The sequence below is a fragment of the Malaclemys terrapin genome, chromosome 11 (genome assembly GCF_027887155.1).
Source record: "Malaclemys terrapin pileata isolate rMalTer1 chromosome 11, rMalTer1.hap1, whole genome shotgun sequence".
NCBI classification, from domain to species: Eukaryota; Metazoa; Chordata; order Testudines; family Emydidae; genus Malaclemys; species Malaclemys terrapin.
Window position 1 is genome coordinate 54232542 of NC_071515.1, and position 18822 is coordinate 54251363.

Consider the following 18822-nt stretch of genomic DNA (forward strand, 5'->3'; position numbering starts at 1 on the left):
ATGTTTTATAATGCTAAAGACAGTTACAAAGAGACAATCAAAAGAAAGGAGAGAAATTAAAAGGATGACAAGATATGGTTTCAATAATTACCTGAAAATTTAATGGGATGTCAATAAGGTATAGAGCTACAGACAGACTGGTCCAGATGGAAGGAGCCATAGAGATGAATGCTCTTACCAAATGTGGCAAAACTGTGTGGAAGCTAGTGATAGATGAGCAGAGGGAGCAGGGAAGGGAGGAGAGCTTGAGTAAAAGAAGGATCCATGTGGTAGGTTGGAGACAGTCCATGGAGGGTACTAAAAACAAGAACCACCAAATGGAATGAATATGGAGCTAATGGAGTTCTTTCAGAATGTGGGAAACCACGGGAAGTTAATAAGTAGAGCCCTGCAAATCTGTGGATATCTGCTTATATCTGCAGACCATTTTTGCAGATTACAGATCAGATGCAGATATAACTTTTGAATCTAAGCAGGGCTCTATTAATAACAATTTTTGAGCATCAACTTTTTTAAAATGCTCATGTTATTTTGATCACTTTACAAATAATTTTGGAGTAAAATGTATCTTTTTCTTGGAGGGTAAAAGTGTCTTTGAAAAGCATTAAGATTTTGTGATTTGACAAGATTCGCTGGGACACACAGAGTGATGCTATTTCTGACCACTTGTATGGTACTATTATTCTAAATATCTACCCTACATTACATACATGTACAAATATGTTTGTACAATCTGCCACGCCTACCCTAGATAGATGCTTATTTTTCATTAAAGATAAAAGGACAGGTAAGTCTAAAATGTTTTCACATGAATACAGAACTTCTTCTAATAACTTAGCAGATCAAAACATATCATAGATGAAAACTTGCTAAATACAAGCCAAGCTATATTCAGCACCAGAATTAGGATTTTCACAATGGTAGAAGCACATTATTAATAGAAAAATTATAGTACTGATCCAGCTGTCATTTAAATCAATTGTAAAATTCCCATTCATTGAAGTTGGTGACTGGATTGGGTCCTGCCCTTGGACTCTTGATAATTAAGGTTTCTTTTGACTGCCAGGTACAGCTCTTAAAGCCTTATATTCACATGCTTCAAAGTGTCTGAATAAAAGACTATAGCAAATACCACTATATCCCCTGTAATTAAAGCAATTTGGTGCATAAAGTACCAAGTACCAAAAACTGTAGTAATCATCTTGAGCTTATTAATTTACAAAGCTCTGGGCATTTGCCAGTCACTGCAGTTCTGATCATGCCCTGTTCCTGCTTAGTCGACACAATTCCAATTAATCCAGTAAAAGACATTTTCAAAACTAGCTAGAAAATATATTCACACACATATTGCATTATTAGAAATGGTAAAAAAAATTAATCATAGAAAATTAGGATTGGAAGAGACCTCAGGAGGCCGTCTAGTCCAACCCCTTGCTCAAAGCAGGACCAATGCCAACTAAATCATCCCAGCCAGGGCTTTGTCAAGCCGGGCCTTAAAAACCTCTAAGGATGGAGATTCCACCACCTCCCTAGGTAACCCATTCCAGTGCTTCACCACCCTCCTAGTGAAATAGTTTTTGCTAATATCCAAACCTAGACCTTCCCCACTGCAGCTTGAGACCATTGCTCTTGTTCTGTCATCTGCCACCACTGAGAACAGCCTAGATCTTTGGAATCCCACTTCAGATAGTTGACGGCTGCTATCGAATCCCCCTTCACTCTTCTCTTTTGCAAACTAAATAAGCCCAGTTCCCTCAGGCTCTCCTGGTAAGTCATTTGCCCAAACCCCCTAATAATTTTTGTTGCCCTCCAATACCAAATTCCTCAGAATGGGGGAAAGAACTTGTGTTGCTTACCTCTTCTTTCATTTAAACTTCTAAACACCAAGGGTGAGGCTTCCCAGTCACATATCCTGTCTTGCACCACAAGTGGTATCACTCAAGGGTTAACCTCTTAAACTTCCCCTTCTCTTGTTGTAATAAGAAAGTACTCACTTCAGTAAAAAAGCATATCAGTTCCAGCACTGTAAGATCACTCCATTTCTGTTCTCCCTCCCCACCACCACCATTACTCTGCCACATGGATCTCAATCACAGAGGTCAAATGATACAAGCCCAGCACCATCCTCTGCTCAATTACCTAACCAATACTATCCAAAGGTCCTTGTGAGTTTTACTGTAAGCTCTTCCTAATTCTGAACCACTAATGAAATTATCTGTTTGTTCTTAAAATAACACTAGTATTACTGTTATTTATACTACTATAGCCTAGGAGTCCCAGTAGTGGACCAGGACCCCATTGTGCTAAGTGCAGAACAAATACAGAACAAAAAGATAGTTCCCGCTCAAAAGAGTTTACAGTATAAATGTAAGACAAGAGACAACAGACAGATACAGACAGACCAACAGGGGAATACAGTACAAGAAAACAATGGGACAATATTGGGCTGCATGATAGGCTGTGGTCCCAGCCACCAGCAGCCTCGCCATTAAAAATGTGGAGTCTAAAGAGGGTTCTTGACCCTGTCACAAATGGTTTACAATAAACACAGCTTCTGAAGTGCAGGACAACTACATATTGCTGTACTAGAGAAGTGCTGTAAATCAGAAGCCATAAATAAAATGATGCCTGGATTACCGTATCACGCAGTGGCACACCATGGTAATGAAGAATGGCAGGTATACCATTACAGACTTGCTTTTAATGGCCACAGATGTAAACATGCCAGAGAGGAAGCCTGATGGAATCTCACAGTTTTATTCATCTATTCTGTTAATCTTAGTTCTTTTAATCACTTTTTTTAAATTGCACATGGCCATATAGTTATCCTTTTTACCATATTAAAGTGTACAGACAGGTCGCACTTAAAGCAGCTTTTTTTCTTTTCTATTTTTTTTTTTTTTTTACCAGTTCCAGAAATTCCCCATTCCATGAACAGGTAGTATCTCTCCAACTGGCAAAACCTTTCAAAGCAGTAGAAACTTTTGAACTGTGACTTTTGTACATACCACATGGTCCCTAGTTTAAATACTAACACATTGGAAGGTTTTATTTTTGCTAAACCAATCACACTTTCACCCTCCATAACCATATTTATGGCAGCATAAATCAACAAGTGTTCAAAGAAACAGCTCCAAGGAAATATGATCACCACAGCAAGCAGCAGTGAAAAGAATGTGTGTGGTGATTTTATTGTCACTTAGAAACAGGAGGTCTGCGATAAACCTTAGAAAATTATGTCTTGGAACTACAAAAGCCAAAACTCTCCACCATTCTAAGCAGGCAAGAATTAAGTGCTCAAATATCAATTATGTCAGTTATGAATACAAATGGATCAAGATTTGATACAGGCACTGAAAGTTTAAAATGCTGAACTTTATATTAAAATCATTATTCAGCACTCACATTGCAAACTAGGGCCTGAATCTACAGTTCTTTCTCAAAAATCTGCCATGGGAGTCAATAAATATCTTGGTTAAATGAAGAACGCAGGATCTGACCTCTTTGTGTGTTTATAAAATATGGTTAAACTTTATAGACTGAAATATTCAACATGAATATATTATTAATATAATAATAACTACTACTGTACTTCATAATAATTAGTAATTAAATAGAATTGGTCAAAACATTTTGACCAAAAAGAAAAAATAAAAACCCTTTCCCATAAAAAAAATATAGTTTCATTTAAATCAATTTTTTCTGTGGGAAAATGTTGATTTCAACAAAAATGTTCAGTTTTCTAATTGGAAAATTTGAAATAAAGATTTCATTTTGAATTGATATTTCAAAATAAGATGGACATTTTTGTTTCATTTCAACTTAAACTGTCTTTTTTTTTTTTTTTCAGTTTTTGGACCAAAAAAATCATTTTCCATTCTTTCCATTTTGTCCTCCCTTCCCCCCCCCTCAGCCCCAGTGGAAAAGAAGTGTCTGAAAGGGCAGAAGAACACTTTTCACACTTATTTACTGTTTTACAACCAGGAAACGTAAAGTATATTTTCCAACTGTTCACCCTTTTTTCAGAGGGGGGAAAAAAAAAAAGTTTTTCTGGTCAAAAATTTTTGAAAGGACTTTTTCCTCACAAAATTTTGCATTTTCCAGCCAGCTCGATAAAATAAAAATAGTGATGAATAATTCCCCTGAAGTAAATGGGAGTAAGATGCTACTCATAGTAAGTAAAAGTATCAGAATCTGAACCTAAGTTATTACTGAGCCATATTGGCTTCTTGGTCATTGAATAAAATTCCCATTGGAACAAGGACAGACTGTGGCCTGTAACATATAGCTGTATGGAATAAAAATAGAAAATATATTGGGTCTCTTGTTGTTCCTCAGGAAGTTCAAGATTTGTATTGTCATATTTAGACTCAAATCAGTCTCAGACTAATGAAAAACTATCTAAATGGACACATTGTGTTTAACTGTTGCCTGGTTTTTCAGCATAAAAGCTGTAAAGCAATGCACAGAGCTATACAAACTGCAGAGTCCCCAGGCACAAATTGAATGCACATACAGCGTGAGTTTTATGGACACCCACGTCCAAAGAGTTTCAGATGGTCTACTACAGGGGTAGTCAACAGGCAGACCGCGGGTCAACTCCAGACCATGAAATCTTTTTATTTACTTATTACTATAATTATTGCTATTGTGGTTTGAAAAATGTTTCTCTGGAGTCTGGACCTGGACAAAAATAATTGACTTCCCCCATCTACTAAATAGGATACTTCTATATCTATGACCAATTCTGGGTTGTCTCTGGTGACATCGGAAATATGGTCACTTAATAGTTAAGTTAGCTTGGTAAAATGCTGCAGTATACTTGGGGTGGTCTCAAGACAGGTGGTCTTTGAAATAGGCTTCACTGTATTTTTCTATATAAGGTACATGCTAACAAAGGGCTCCGTGATAAATAATAAACTTCACCAAATAAAACCTCACAACAAAGAGCAAGTAAACAAAAATATCCACATTGAAAAGACCAGCAGTACTGCAAGCCACATGCATTCAGAACCCATAAGTCAGGCCCCACAAAATCACGAGGTTTTAAACAGTACAAAATTTTGGATACTTTTTATTTTCCTTCAGGATTTTGTCCTTTATGATGGACTTTTCAAGCTTTTCTTCAAAACTTTTCTTCACAACGATCGTATATAAAAACTGAGATTCCTGTGCAATCACGTCTGCACTACCGCTTAAGTCGATGTAACTTAAGTCGCTTGGAGTGTGAAAAAGCCACCCCTCTGAACAACGCAAGTTACATCAACTTAAAGCAGTGTTCACACTGCGCTATGTCGGTGAGAGACGCTCTCCCATCAGCATAGCGCGTCTTCACCAGAAGTGCTACAGTGGTGCAGCTGTGCCAATGTAGCACCATAGTGTAGACCAGCCCCGAGAAGAAGTTCAACATCTATAATTACTGATGGCCATTATACAATAGACATTAGCAGGCTAAGGATTACATTTCAGACCTCTTATTTTTAGGGAAAGACCCAGTCAGGAGTAAGAAAATCTAAACCTGGCATCTTAAAAACAGTATAAACAAATATGCACTACAGTATATTTGACAGGATTAAGAAGTTTGGCATAGGCAGGCTAAACATTTAATTTAAAAGATTTTAACGGCAAGGTAAGCTGCCATAATTACATTGCAGCTTTTCTAATGTTGACAAAGTTACTTTTAAAGTCTTTTAAAAGCGGTAAAGGCCAGTCAACTGAAAAAAGAATGGAAGAAAAAAAACCCCAAAATCTTACTTATCGTTGAACAGAGCCCAATATAATTAAAATGACGCTGACACGAAAACATAACCTTCCTCGAAAACACACTGTAGTTTTCTCTTTTTCAAAACATCCACCCTTTTCCCATTCAAATCCCTTGTGTACTTTTCCTGTGAAGCATTGCAATGATTATCCACCAAATAATGTTATTTAGTTTATATATAAAGCAATTCAAAAGTAACCAGCATGAAATATGGGATTTAAATAACATTTACAATCTAGCCTGCACTGGAAAACTAAGCTCTCCATAGCACTCTGCTGTCCCGCTCTGCTTCTCCTCACCCAACATTGTCCAATGTCAATTCTGTTGTGCCCTTGATTTAACTTTTAGACCACTAGTCCTGCAAACACATAATATCTTGTTTACAACCATGAATATTCCCACTGATAACTGTAAACTCCTTGGGATGATGAGCATAGCCAAATTCACCAGTGGTGTAAGCTTATTATGCCACTCTAAATTCAATAGACTGGCACCAGCTTACCCCAGCACTGAATTTGGCCCAAGTCTTTTAGTTGTCTGGAAAACACTATGAACACTTGTTGTGCTAAATAAATAATAAAAACAAATAGCGATATTTCTATTAAATGAGTCATACGAGCTGACGATAAATAAAGACTTTAAACAGGTCAGCTACTTTTTATATTAATTCTTTGGTTCACCGGCCATTGTTTAATTTTGAAGGCTATGTTAACAAAAGACATCTAAGGAAAATATCTTCTCTTTACTAAATATTTAAGACCACAAACATTTATTAATGTTTTTGAAATTTTCCCCTCATATTATAACTACTTCAGAACTCACCATAAAATTAAGAAATGATCAAAACAGGTAATATAAAACATATTTTTGCTGCCTTATGGAACCGCCACAGATTATGAAGTCTGTTAAACATCTCTTTTGACAACACATATATTTAAACAGTCACCACGTATCAGTTTTAAATTTTAATATATAACCAAACATAGTGTGGATTTTAGTAATAGCTAGACCTGAAATTCCATTCATTCTTATGTCAAAATCATCTTCCCCTCCTCATTTGTACTGTTCAAGAAAAACAGAAACATACAATTATTTTATTTTTACTTGTTTATTTAGATTTATAGAACTATCAGAAGCTCTAAGCATTTAAGCAAATTTTATAATACCATCTCATACAAGACAGTTATCAATAACAAATCCAGTCTAAATAAATCACTCTCATGTAGTAAAACAAACTGATAGCCCACCACATATTAGCGAATGATATCCTTTTCAAATCAGCAAGTGTGTCAAATAGTTACATTGTTTCATTCATAATTGCCCCATGTGTAAAATATATAATTATGTTGTATCACAAATTGGCCACAAGAGTGTGTATTTGTTTCTGTTTGCTACACTTAGAGACACTCCAAAGCACCACACCACATGTAAAGGTCCAAATTGTTTGGGATTATAGGGTGAAATCCCAGATCCACTGAAGTCATTAGGAGTTTTGGCATTAACTTCAATGGAGCCAGAAGGTCTACCAAAAGTGCTGACATACTGTAAAATTAAAAGTACAAAGATTTCAAAAGTTTTAAAGACCCAAGCTGTCACCTCTGTTCATGTGAGTGCTATTTTAGGATGCAAATTGTACACATTCTTATATTTAAAATTTGCCAAAACAAAGAAAACACAAATATCTGATCTACAATAAAATAGTATAAGGGTGCAATTCCACTTGTAATATTTCCAATAACTCGGTTTAAATTGAAATTAATTCTTTTAATTCAGGCAGTAAAACTGATATTTAATTGAGAAAAAAACTTAATTGGATGATTTAGAACTACTCAGTATTCACAAATTTTCAATTCAAACTGTCAAAACTTGGATTTATACAAAAAGTATTTCATTTTTTTCCCCCACACAAGCTCATTTTCAGGTGACTGGAAGCTTTATGGATGCCTTTATCCAAAGTTCCAGAAGCCAAGTTCAAAGATGTACTATTTTCCAAATAAAGGCCCTAACGTTGTAACTGGATCTGTATTTACTGACCCCTTCAACTGCCCTGAGCCTCACAGACTTCAACTTATCCTCCACTGTGCAAGATACAAACCACACAGAGTTTGAGCCAAAATTACAGTATGAACTATTTATTATTGGAAAATAAGACATTCAAATCGTTGTGTGTTAGTGCAACAATTTCCAATGAACCGCTTTAAAGCAGTAAATGAGGAATCTGTAATGCTGGAAGAGAACAAGCATTTAAAAGTTATTAATATGGTAGTATCCAAGAAAAAAACATCATAAATATTTTAACATGATCAAGGGGCTTATTTTACAAATTCCAATTCATAGGCTAAACAACAAGACTGGAGCGTGCAAGTTTAGTTTAATTAGAAAAGGGAAAATTTTAAACTGTCCTTACAGTACTGCAAGCACCAATAACCAAACCTAGTAAACAATAAAGTAGGAAAGATCATGGGAATCCAGCCTTGCTCTTCTTTGAATGCAAAAACCCAGGAAAATTCAGAGTTTACATGACCCTTAAATTTCAAGAATCTTACTTTTCACATCAGTGCAGTAGAGAAGGTTTCCAGATTTGAAACTTTCCATTTGTTAATCAGTTCTCTTCTTTTGCACAGTGATTAATTACATGTCTTAGTTCAGAAATGCCATTGTCAGAACAAAACCCATGTCATTTTATAAAATGTCTGCTTTGGAAATACTTACCCTTTATGCTGCCAGCATTTTCCCAATCTAATACATTCAGAATAGGAGGGCGCCATTTAATGTCCATGGCAGCCAATCGGTGAAATGCATGCAGTACAACTGTTCTTTATGACATTTTTCCTTTGTACTACTGTTAGCTAGCATACGAATAATAAAAAAAGAGTAGTAGTAGACAGACTAATTAAATGCCTGTCACCAAATTCTGACAAGACTTGCACTTCATCTAACTCTATTCAAGACGTAGGTTGAGGAGGGTATAGGAGAGGGCAGAATATGATCCCTGGAATTAAAATATAATGCAGAATGGTTTTTGGATGCATATGAAAGAGGGAAAAAGTGAAAATATGACATTTATTTATAATTGACCTATATCCCTCCCAATTACTTCAGTGCAAACTCCCATTTAATTTAATGGGATCATTTAATTTAATGGGAGTTGACTTTTGTTTATTTTGAAATGCTGCTGATGGAGCAGAAAGCTACAAAGTTTATATCCATAGCTTAGATCAATTCAAGGCTACTGCTTAATATTCCGAGTGTTACAATTCAGCAGACTGTAAACTCTTCAAGTGAGGAAGCTGACTGAGGCATCTGAGCTGTATTGTAATAGAAATAAATATTAATACCAAAAAATGCTATTTCAGTGAATTCAGATACTCATAGTGAAGCAGGATGTTAATCTTCTATAGCTTCAAAGCATAAATTGCAACACCAGTTATAAGGAACCTTTGCTTACTGCAAAGTTCTTCAATGGGAAATGGTGACTTCAGTACGAGAGAGGGCTATTGTTATTATTAGTTATTATCTGTATAACTGTAGCACCTAGGAGCCCTAGTCATGGACCTGTACCCCATTGTGCTAAGCACTGAACAACCACTGAACAAAAAAACAGTTCACCGTATGTTCCTCCAGCATGTAGACACGGCAAAGTATTTAAAAGACTCGTAGGGCTATGTGGTCCATTATGAAATAACACCATTTACTTATTTGTATATCTGCTGCATACAGATGTCAAGTATCAGGGGGTAGCCGTGTTAGTCTGTATCTACAAAAACAACAAAGAGTCTGGTGGCACCTTAAAGACTAACAGATTTATTTGGGCATAAGCTTTCGTGAGTAAAAACCTCACTTCTTCGGATGCAAACTTCAGCACTTCCATGTTAGTAATATGAAAAAATGTATTAGATACAACAAAGTAAACACGAATAAAATTAATAAGGTTACTTACCTGGGACATCTAAAAATAACACCTCCTATGAATAAAATAGGGTGTATTTAATGTTAAGAATCAAGTTCTTTCTATCCATTTGAGAAGCACACCAAACATTCCATAGATAGATCATAGTAAATGAGATAGAGAAAATTCTGAGGAAGAGTTCATATGAGCCCTACTACTACTCAAAAAGGAAAAATCAGTAAGTAGTATTAATATGAAAACGTGAGTTCTCCAACAAGTCATATAGGAAAAGGTCATTCAAACTAAAAGAAAAGTGATGAACGATGGAGACAAAAACACCAACAAAACAAGTACGAAATACTTTGTGTTAATATGCTATAGTGCTGTTACTCTACTTTGATTACAGTATAGGACAATATTGTCTAACATGGAAATCTATCCACAATATAGTGATTTATAAATTACTCATACAGCCTATGCGCTGTCTTCTTGGCTTTCCACTTTGTAAACATGTTTTCATAATGGGAAGCAATCTGTCACTATTACAGATGGCCGCTGTATAAAATAATAGTCTTGACCGATGTCAACCACCCCTAAGATTCACCAAAGTGTTGGTCAATGAGGAGGTGGATTTCATGTTAATTAAATATATCTTAAAGTATCCTAAAAATGCATTATATCTTAATGAGTAATACAGTACCAAAATATAAGGTATGGTAATTCATTCTTTGGATCTTCTCGAAGCAGTTCACTGAGGGCCAGATCCTGCTCTCATATCACTTTATTCATATGAGTAAAAGAACCTGATAGTATCATGTTTAAGGAATTTTTGTTACTTATATATGGTGCGTTGCACTAACCAAATACAATGTGTTAGTGGTAACTACGATTCAAAGCCGACGAACAAGAGCCAGGGGTCAGTTCACTGGTGGTTCTGCCCCCGTACAGCCTTTGTAAAATATAATCCCATTCTATTACTGTGAAAGTGTGGTGATTATTTTTCGTGCATTAAACTTATTCTTAATTCACTGTTTGATCAAACCAGTTTTCAATTTGTTGTTGATGATGCTTCTGAACTTGAAGAAAATTAAACAAAGTTAGGCTCAGTACAGATTTTCTTTCTTGCCCATTCCAACTCACTTGTACTATTGCCTGCAAATAAAATGGAAAGATATCTATTTTTATGGCAAAATTCTGCTCTCAGATCGAGGTGGCAGATTTCAGCTCCAACCTTCTACTCTCCCTGACTGCATGGAATGTTTTTTGAGATCAACGTAGAATGCTGCACACATATAAGGAGCAGAATATCAGAGTCAAGAGCCATTATGTGAACATTAGTTAATAATACTGATTGATCAGCTTAATTGATAACTAAAGTTTCACACATTTCATATAAGAACATGTCCTCTACTTTAACAGAACAAAAGGGGAGAGCTCCCCTTATGCAGTCTGTGTAAATATAGGTTAAAAAAAAAAAAACCAACAGAAATCAAGGGGCCAAATTCTGCCCTGATTTCTGCCTCATAAAACCCCACTTAGGGTTTGATTGGATGACAAGTCTGTGTAGAAATCGTTTCAGGACGTTTGAATACTCCATTTTATCTGAGACATAATAAGATATGCTGTCCCTCTATTTATTAATAAATAAATATTAACCCACAGACATAAGAAACACACTTGTGCAATACTTCTTTCAATCTACAGTAGCAGTGTCAGATTATTAGGTACTTGTTAACAATATATTTCATGGATTTACACATAACTTACAAACACTACTGACAAGAAATAACTTAGATAATTTTTTTTCACATCTTAGCTCAGAGCTGAGAAGCGATGGACAAGTGATTTCTAATCAGCTCACTCCCCTGTGTTTTTTAAAATGTTAATGAGTGCTGTGTACTGATTGATAGGCAGGAATATCTGCATGAATATTTCAGTTGTTCTATCTTAAACATGCTTTGTAGGTCTTGGACAAGGATAAATAACATTAAATTTCTATACTAGAAATGACGAAAAATCAATGTATTTTAGAGGCTTCAAATCAGTGGAGTTACACGGATATAAAACTGGAGTAACATAATGGTGAAGCAGGCCTTATTATATATATGTGCCCATCCATATTTATTTCTAATGCAATCCAAGCAGTAGGATCTAGGTGCCAAATGTAATTTCTACAGCAATAAAATTGAAAATTTAAAAATGAAATAGAGTTGTGAAGAAACTGCAGTAATAACTTATGAGACCCTAATACAATAATATATGCAGATATACCTATCCCATAGAACTGGAAGGGACCTTGAAAGGTCATTGAGTCCAGCCCCCTGCCTTCACTAGCAGGACCAAATACTGATTTTGCCCCAGATTCCTAAGTGACCCCCTCAAGGACTGAACTCACAACCCTGGGTTTAACAGGTCAATGCTCAAACCACTGAGCTATCCCTCCCACTCTACCTTCATGATGTTCATATCAAAATCTGCCATTAATTTCAACAGGAGACAGTGATATGGAGTTGTATGATCATGATTTTTCTAAGTATACATATATATATTGGAACCAACCCTGCCCACTGGGCATGTTTGCTCTATAGAGAATAAAAATCAAACTAAGACCTTGATCATGCAAAGAGATCCATGTGTGCATAAAAATTTGCTCACATAATCTCTTTGCAAGACTGGGGCCTAAGATATTGTGACATTAACAAACATATATGTAGTGATGTTGGTATATAGGTCCTATTCCTGAAAACTGATATTCTTACAAGTAGTCCCATTGACAGACTATTTGCATGTGTAAGGGTTGCAGAATTGTCAATATACTTTATTAACCATTTGCTATCTAGAAAAAACATGAAAAGAAGTAAAATTAATGCATTAGAGTATTTTGTTAATTAATTATAAAGGCAAGCTGTTTAATTTATTTTGTTCTGTCATTCATTATAATAGCAATATTTACATTATAATTGAGACTGTAAATTTTCTGTTCTAAACTATCTTTGCTTCAGAGAAAGTATAATTTAGCAGTAAAAATATAATTTAAACTGTCTGCAGTTTAGAATACAAAATCTCTTCTCAGAAAGGAATTTAATTTTATACATATTCAAGCATTAAAAATCATTTGGATATTTTTAAGTAAAAAAAGCCATCAATCAAAAATATAGATTCAGAATATTTTTTCAGCAGCACTGTTTTGCAGAAAGGCCTCCATTTCAATAGGAGAGTTTGAAGGCCATAAATCCTGATAGCAGACTAATTCCTTTTGCTATTTTTTAAAATAAAATGTAAAGGACTTGATTTTCATACTTAGACACACAATTACATGCGCAGTTACCTGCCTAATATGCATGCACAATGTAATTGTGTATGTGAATTCAGTAATAAATGGTCAGTTGAATCTGCACACTTAATTGCAGTAAATGCATGAACAAATTAGTCATGCATTTTTTGAGCATAATTGAATATGTTTAATTTTGTACATCAGGTCCCAAATCACTAAGAGTTAATTCTTGCTCTTTTTAAAGGCAGTGGCAAAACTGCCATTAATTTAAATGGAAGCAAAATCAGGTGTATACGATGTCTTGTTTTATAAATAAGTTAATGTTCATTAAATCAAATGGAAAACATTGCGAATATTTTTAGAGATCTTTCACCGCTTCACAAGTATGCACCTGCAAGAATCTGATTCATAGTCTATCTAATGTATTGGATGAATGAGTTGCTAAATAAGTCTTGGCACAACACACCATTAAAACCAAAAAAACATTGTAATATATGCACTCAACTGTATCCACAATAACTGTACAGATCATAATAGAGCAGAGGGACCATTATTGAATGTGTGAGCTTCAGCCCATAAAGTAAACACTACCAACAAGGCTGCAAGAATTCACCCACATCACCATACTTTGAAGGGATTCCATAACCTAATACAAGTTTCCAAAATCATAGTATTCTTTATTGAATAGGGCCCCATCAGACTAATTACCTTCTAAGACATTTCTAAATAGGTCTTGACACAAATTCTACAAGAATTCATTAATACTATACAATAATTTAAATTTATTTCAAAAGATATATAATTACATATTTCTAGTGTAACAGGGATATGGAGTAAATTATTATTTCAGTGAGAAAACTGTTTAATTACATAGTACTAAATAAATATAATGGAGATTTTTAAAAATTGTATTTACATAAACATTCAAACATTCGAATAACTTCTCTAATTAATGCAATGTACAATTAATATATTAGGGAAAGTCAGGAAACAAACAATTAAGGTTCCTTTAGTGTACTCGTTTCCAATTTTTTAACTGTGCAATCATAATGTTGGATTAATAAAGTTTTCTGCATTTAATTTCCATGTGTTTATTTTTTAGAAAGAAGAAAAGATGCCTCTTTGCTACCTTAAGGTAACACAGGCTCTCAAAGGGACAGATATGTAGACTTTGGGGAGCCTAAAGCTGCAAATAGGCACACAGAGGGATTTTCAAAAACACCTAGGCACCTAATTCTCAAGCCTTTAAAGGAGCATAAGTTTATATCTCTATGACATATATTGACAAATGCAGATTTCTGAAAGAACACACACACATTGCCTCTCTTCTGAAGTGTAAACACTCATGAGGGAGAAATCCTGATTCTACTGAAGTCAATGGTAAAACTGTTATAAACATCAACAGAGCCAGGATTTCACCTTCAGACTAAGTGAAACGTTACATTACATATGTGCAATAGTTAGTTTTCAATCATTCAGACTTTATCAATAGCCAACCCATTTTTTTCAAATATGTTGTGGAGATACTCTTCACTGAGGATCAATTACATTCAAAATTTTAAAGTTTAGCTATTTTTGAGTTGGCTGTATAGAAAAAAAAGGTGATGGTTATTTTTTTAAGAAGGTGGAGAAATATGTGGATTTTATATAACCTAAACTTTTTGCCAGTTATTTCATATCTATCTATATATGTGTATGTTTTCATTTCCGGGGGGAGGGAGGGGATTAAGGAATTCAAGGGCTGAAAAGCTTTATTCAAATTTAAATAAATAAACAAACGAACCATCTTTGATCAGAGACTAATATGAACAATTTGAGTCCAAAAGACAGTCAACTCTCTGGAAAGCTTATGTGAAAACAGGTTCCAATTGAAACTATTTTCCCATATCGCTTTCTCTACCAAATGTTCACTATAATATCTATTTACAACGCACAAAGTGATAATCAATTCCGATGGTTTCACTTGGTTTTGTTCAATTTGCACACCAACATGAATTAAAGCTAGGAAGGATTTTTACTCTGGTCTTTGTAAATTGACATTTAAGCGTAGTTTCTGTGGTTGACTAGTACCAACACATTTGGCTGCAGTATGTTTTCTGTTAGTAGCAAAAATACCAACTCCCCCCGCACCCCCCTTAAAAAAAGCTGACATCGTTGCAGCGAAATCCCTACTCGGCCGGAATTAACTTTTTTTTTTTTTTTTTTTTTTGGCTCTGAAGTTCATAAACTAAACTAATTTGTATTTTACCAATTATAAGAATCACTAAAGTTCCCGAGAGGAGAAAAATTTTATATTTCCAAGCCGTTACGCTTCCCAACCCCTTGGACTATTAAACGACAATGACACTACTGACGCGTGGTGTGAAAAGCAGACACGAGGGAAAATACAGCTCCTGAGATGAACTTGAAAGTGATAATAAATTACCCAAGCATTTTATTTGTTGCTGCTTTGGAAACTATCTGGGAGGCAGCATGTCCCCAGGGCCCTCAGACTGCATGTGCACCATCCTCTCCACTTGAACTTCCTTTCCTTTGTGCTCGGTTAAATACTGGGAAGAAGCTTTACTCACCAGAGCAATGCACCAACTCTACCCTCCAGCCAGCCGCCCCATCCCACGAATGCACCACGCAGCTACACAGACTGCGCAATGCAACAGTCCGGCTATGGAACGCTCGGCCTGCCAGGGCCCCCGCCTCTCAGCACCTTCAGCCAATCAGAAGGCCGGGGACCAGGCTAGGTTGCAAGTGTGCTTTTTAATTGGCTAGTCAATTAGCGTGGCTGCCTGATCAGCTGTGAAATAGAGTCGCTCGGCCATCCTAGCAGCTTGTCATTTGCCTATGCGAACAGAGGGGCTCGGAGAGAGAGTCCTGCGGGGAATCAGTCGTTTTGGAGGGACCTACCTGTTGCCAAGGCTCTCCAGCTCAGCTCCAGGAGCTGGCTGTGTTCCTGGGGTAGGACCGCTCTTGGAACTGCGATTCCCCTCAAACGGCCCCTAGTCGTTTGGGGAACCCACTTTCCGCGAGCCTGGTGGGTCCTGAGTTTTTCCTTCTCATACAGACAAGGAAAATCCAACCAGCAACACTCTGTCCTCCCGCCCCTCTGACAATCATCCCTGAACACTGAGTACCAAAACCCTCCCAGGCCCCGCAACAGGAGGCAACCCCAATTCGCAGCTGAAAAAAACCTTCCCAGAACCTCCCTACCCCAGTGACAAGCGACCCCAGCTGCCCAAGCGCTCTCACATCCCAGGAGAGAGGAGCTCTGAACTTTCCCCTCAAGCTGCCAAAAACCCTCCGACGCCCAACCAGGGCAACAAAAAGTGTCATCAAGCCCCTCGCTCCCAAAAACCTGTCAAGTGCCCTGAACCAGATCCTTCCCACCCCAGCCTGGAACAAGTACCCAGGGCCCTCAGCCTGCCCCCGCCAAGCAAACTCACCGTGACAAGTTGGCAGACTCCCCCCGTCCTCCCAGCTGTGCCCCGATGCCCCCAGGAACCACATTTCTCTCTGATCCCCTGGGACCACTGCCCCCGTTCCCCACCTGCCCCACACGCCCAGCTGCGCCCCCTTCCACCCGCTGCCCCACCGTGCTTACGGCACCGGAGGTTTTTTCACCCCTTGTCTCCTCTCACACCTCCTGTTTCAGCTTCTGCGCTGTCTTCTCACGCCCGCTCCATTGCCCCTGCCAGCTTCACCCCGCTCCCCCTGGTGTCTTCACCCCAGCTTCGCCCTTACCTGAGAGCAGTGAGGCGAGCCCAGGGCAGCGGTAGCTTGACAGAGCCCGGCTCGCTCCCAGAGCACTCCGGTGTTAACAGCCGGAGCCTTGGAGCGAGGACCCGGGCTACATTCAGAGGGAACCAGCAGCGCCGTGTGCACACGCACTGCACGGTCTGCCCCCTACCGCAATGAGCGAAGAGCGCTGCTGGCCATGGCTGGCCATTCTGCACCTCGGGGGAGGGGGGAGCCTGGGCTACTGGTCTGACAACTGAACCACAATGACCCACACAAAGGTCTCCCGGCTGCGGACCTAGATAACCGGTCATATGCGGAGTACAATGCAAGTTACAGTAGAGTAGTAGAGAAAGGGGAAGGGTTTTCCTTGCCAAGGGAAGCTATTGAACATTGCAAGCCGGGGAAAGACTGACCGGGGATTTCTCTGAAATGAAACCACCGACACCGAGAACATTTGCAGAATTATGGAGCCAAAATGGGGGGAGGGGGAGAAAATCTTGTTCACCCTTTCCCTTTTCTTCTCACTTCCCCCTCTCAATTAAAGCTGGGTTTCCTGTGATCTTGGTATGAACTAAAGAACACATATTTCCCCGTTAACTTTATAGCCCTTCCAGGAAACATTTATTATAGTGGAAGTCTTCTGGGACCCATTTCAATCCTCCTGGTGCTAATCAAATACGTTGTAGTCTGGTGGCTAGAGTCTGACAGTTTTTCAGAAATATTGTGGTTTAAATCCTGTTGGGATGGTACCTCTCTTAAAAGAATTATTACTCACCACCGCCATCACCGATGTTATTCTAAATTATCTTTTACAACTATTCTAACTCCCCAAAAAAAAAAAAACTAAAGGGAAATTATACCAGATCAAATAATAATAATAATAATAATAACATGTACAAAGGTAAGTTAGAGAAAAGAAAAACAACAGTTGAGCCATATAAAGAAGGGATAACTATGCCATGTCAGGAAAGGGGCAGCTTTTTAATGAGGGAGTTAAATAAGACAATTAAGACTAACTTTCTCCCGAGTCCTCATATTTAGAGGTCCCTTAGGTGGGTTTGTACCAAAGGTAATCCTAATTCCTTCTTGTTCCAGTGTTTCACTAACACTTTTAACAAAGCAGTTGAAAGAGACTTCACATCCTATGTTTTTTATATAATTTGCCTTTTTTACATATGTGAAATATTTTAGCTGAGATAAAAATTACTCTGTGCTCTTTTTTCTGACAAAATACAAGGCACAGTCAGTTATAGGATGCAGCTTTGTAGTCATATCCAACAGTGGATAGGGTTTTGTTTTAATGTATACATTTGTTGCTCAAAATATTACCATGTAAATTTTGAAAAATATAAACAAGAGGTGTTTTGCTTCTCTAAAATTGCTTCATTTTAACTGACCCTTGCCCTTGAAAACAAGGAGTCTTTGAAAGAAAAGCTGCTCTGACCATTTTACTGTAATACACAAAATAATTATTTTATATGCATTCCATATTTTCTGCTTTACTATGCATGATGTCTTAATTATGAAGCATGTCCTTCAAATTTAGGAGATCTGACAAAAATTAGTATAGCTCATGGAATATTATGGCCCTTGAGTCCATCCAGTTCCTCATTTACAAGGGGGTCTCTCCTAACTCTGCGCTCTTTGGGCTCTAATTTGTCAGTCTTAGCATGGAGAAGCTCAAGGTTAAAACAGAGTAAATTCATTTCTCCACTCCAGCAGGGGGTGCTTTCACAAAAGTACATTTTGTTTTCTTTCCAGTAACAAACATCTACTGAAGGCTTTTATACTGTGTGTTCTTTGTAAATCAACACAGGAATTAGAATCTTTCTTAACTGAGCATAGAATTTTATCTAAATGTTTTTCTTTTGTAAAATCAACGAGGAGTCCTTGTGGCACCTTAGAGACTAACAAATTTATTTGGGCATAAGCTTTCGTGGGCTAGAACCCACTTCATCAGATGCATGGAGTGGAAAATACATGAAAAGATATGAATTGCCTTACCAAGTGTAAGGTTAGTCTAACGAGACAATTCAATTGACAACAGGATACCAAGGGAGGAAAAATCACTTTTGAAGTGGTAAGAGAGTGGCCCATTTCAAACAGTTGACAAGAAGGTGTGAGTAACAGTAGGGGCAAATTAGTATTGGGGAAATTAGGTTTAGG

At 37.3% G+C, this 18822-nt stretch overlaps 1 protein-coding gene across 2 annotated transcripts in view; it reads right to left on the bottom strand.

Moving 5' to 3' along the window:
- Positions 1–16743, bottom strand: part of LYPD6 (LY6/PLAUR domain containing 6) — a 65751-nt gene extending 49008 nt beyond the window's left edge. The window contains exon 1 of one of the 2 annotated variants that reach the window (XM_054043252.1): positions 16660–16743. The gene's annotated coding sequence lies outside the window, so the exon portion shown is untranslated. Of the gene's footprint in view, positions 1–15494; positions 15561–16659 lie in introns of those variants that run through there. The other variant, XM_054043251.1, reaches the window with a different exon arrangement.
- Positions 16744–18822: the final 2079 nt, after the last annotated feature.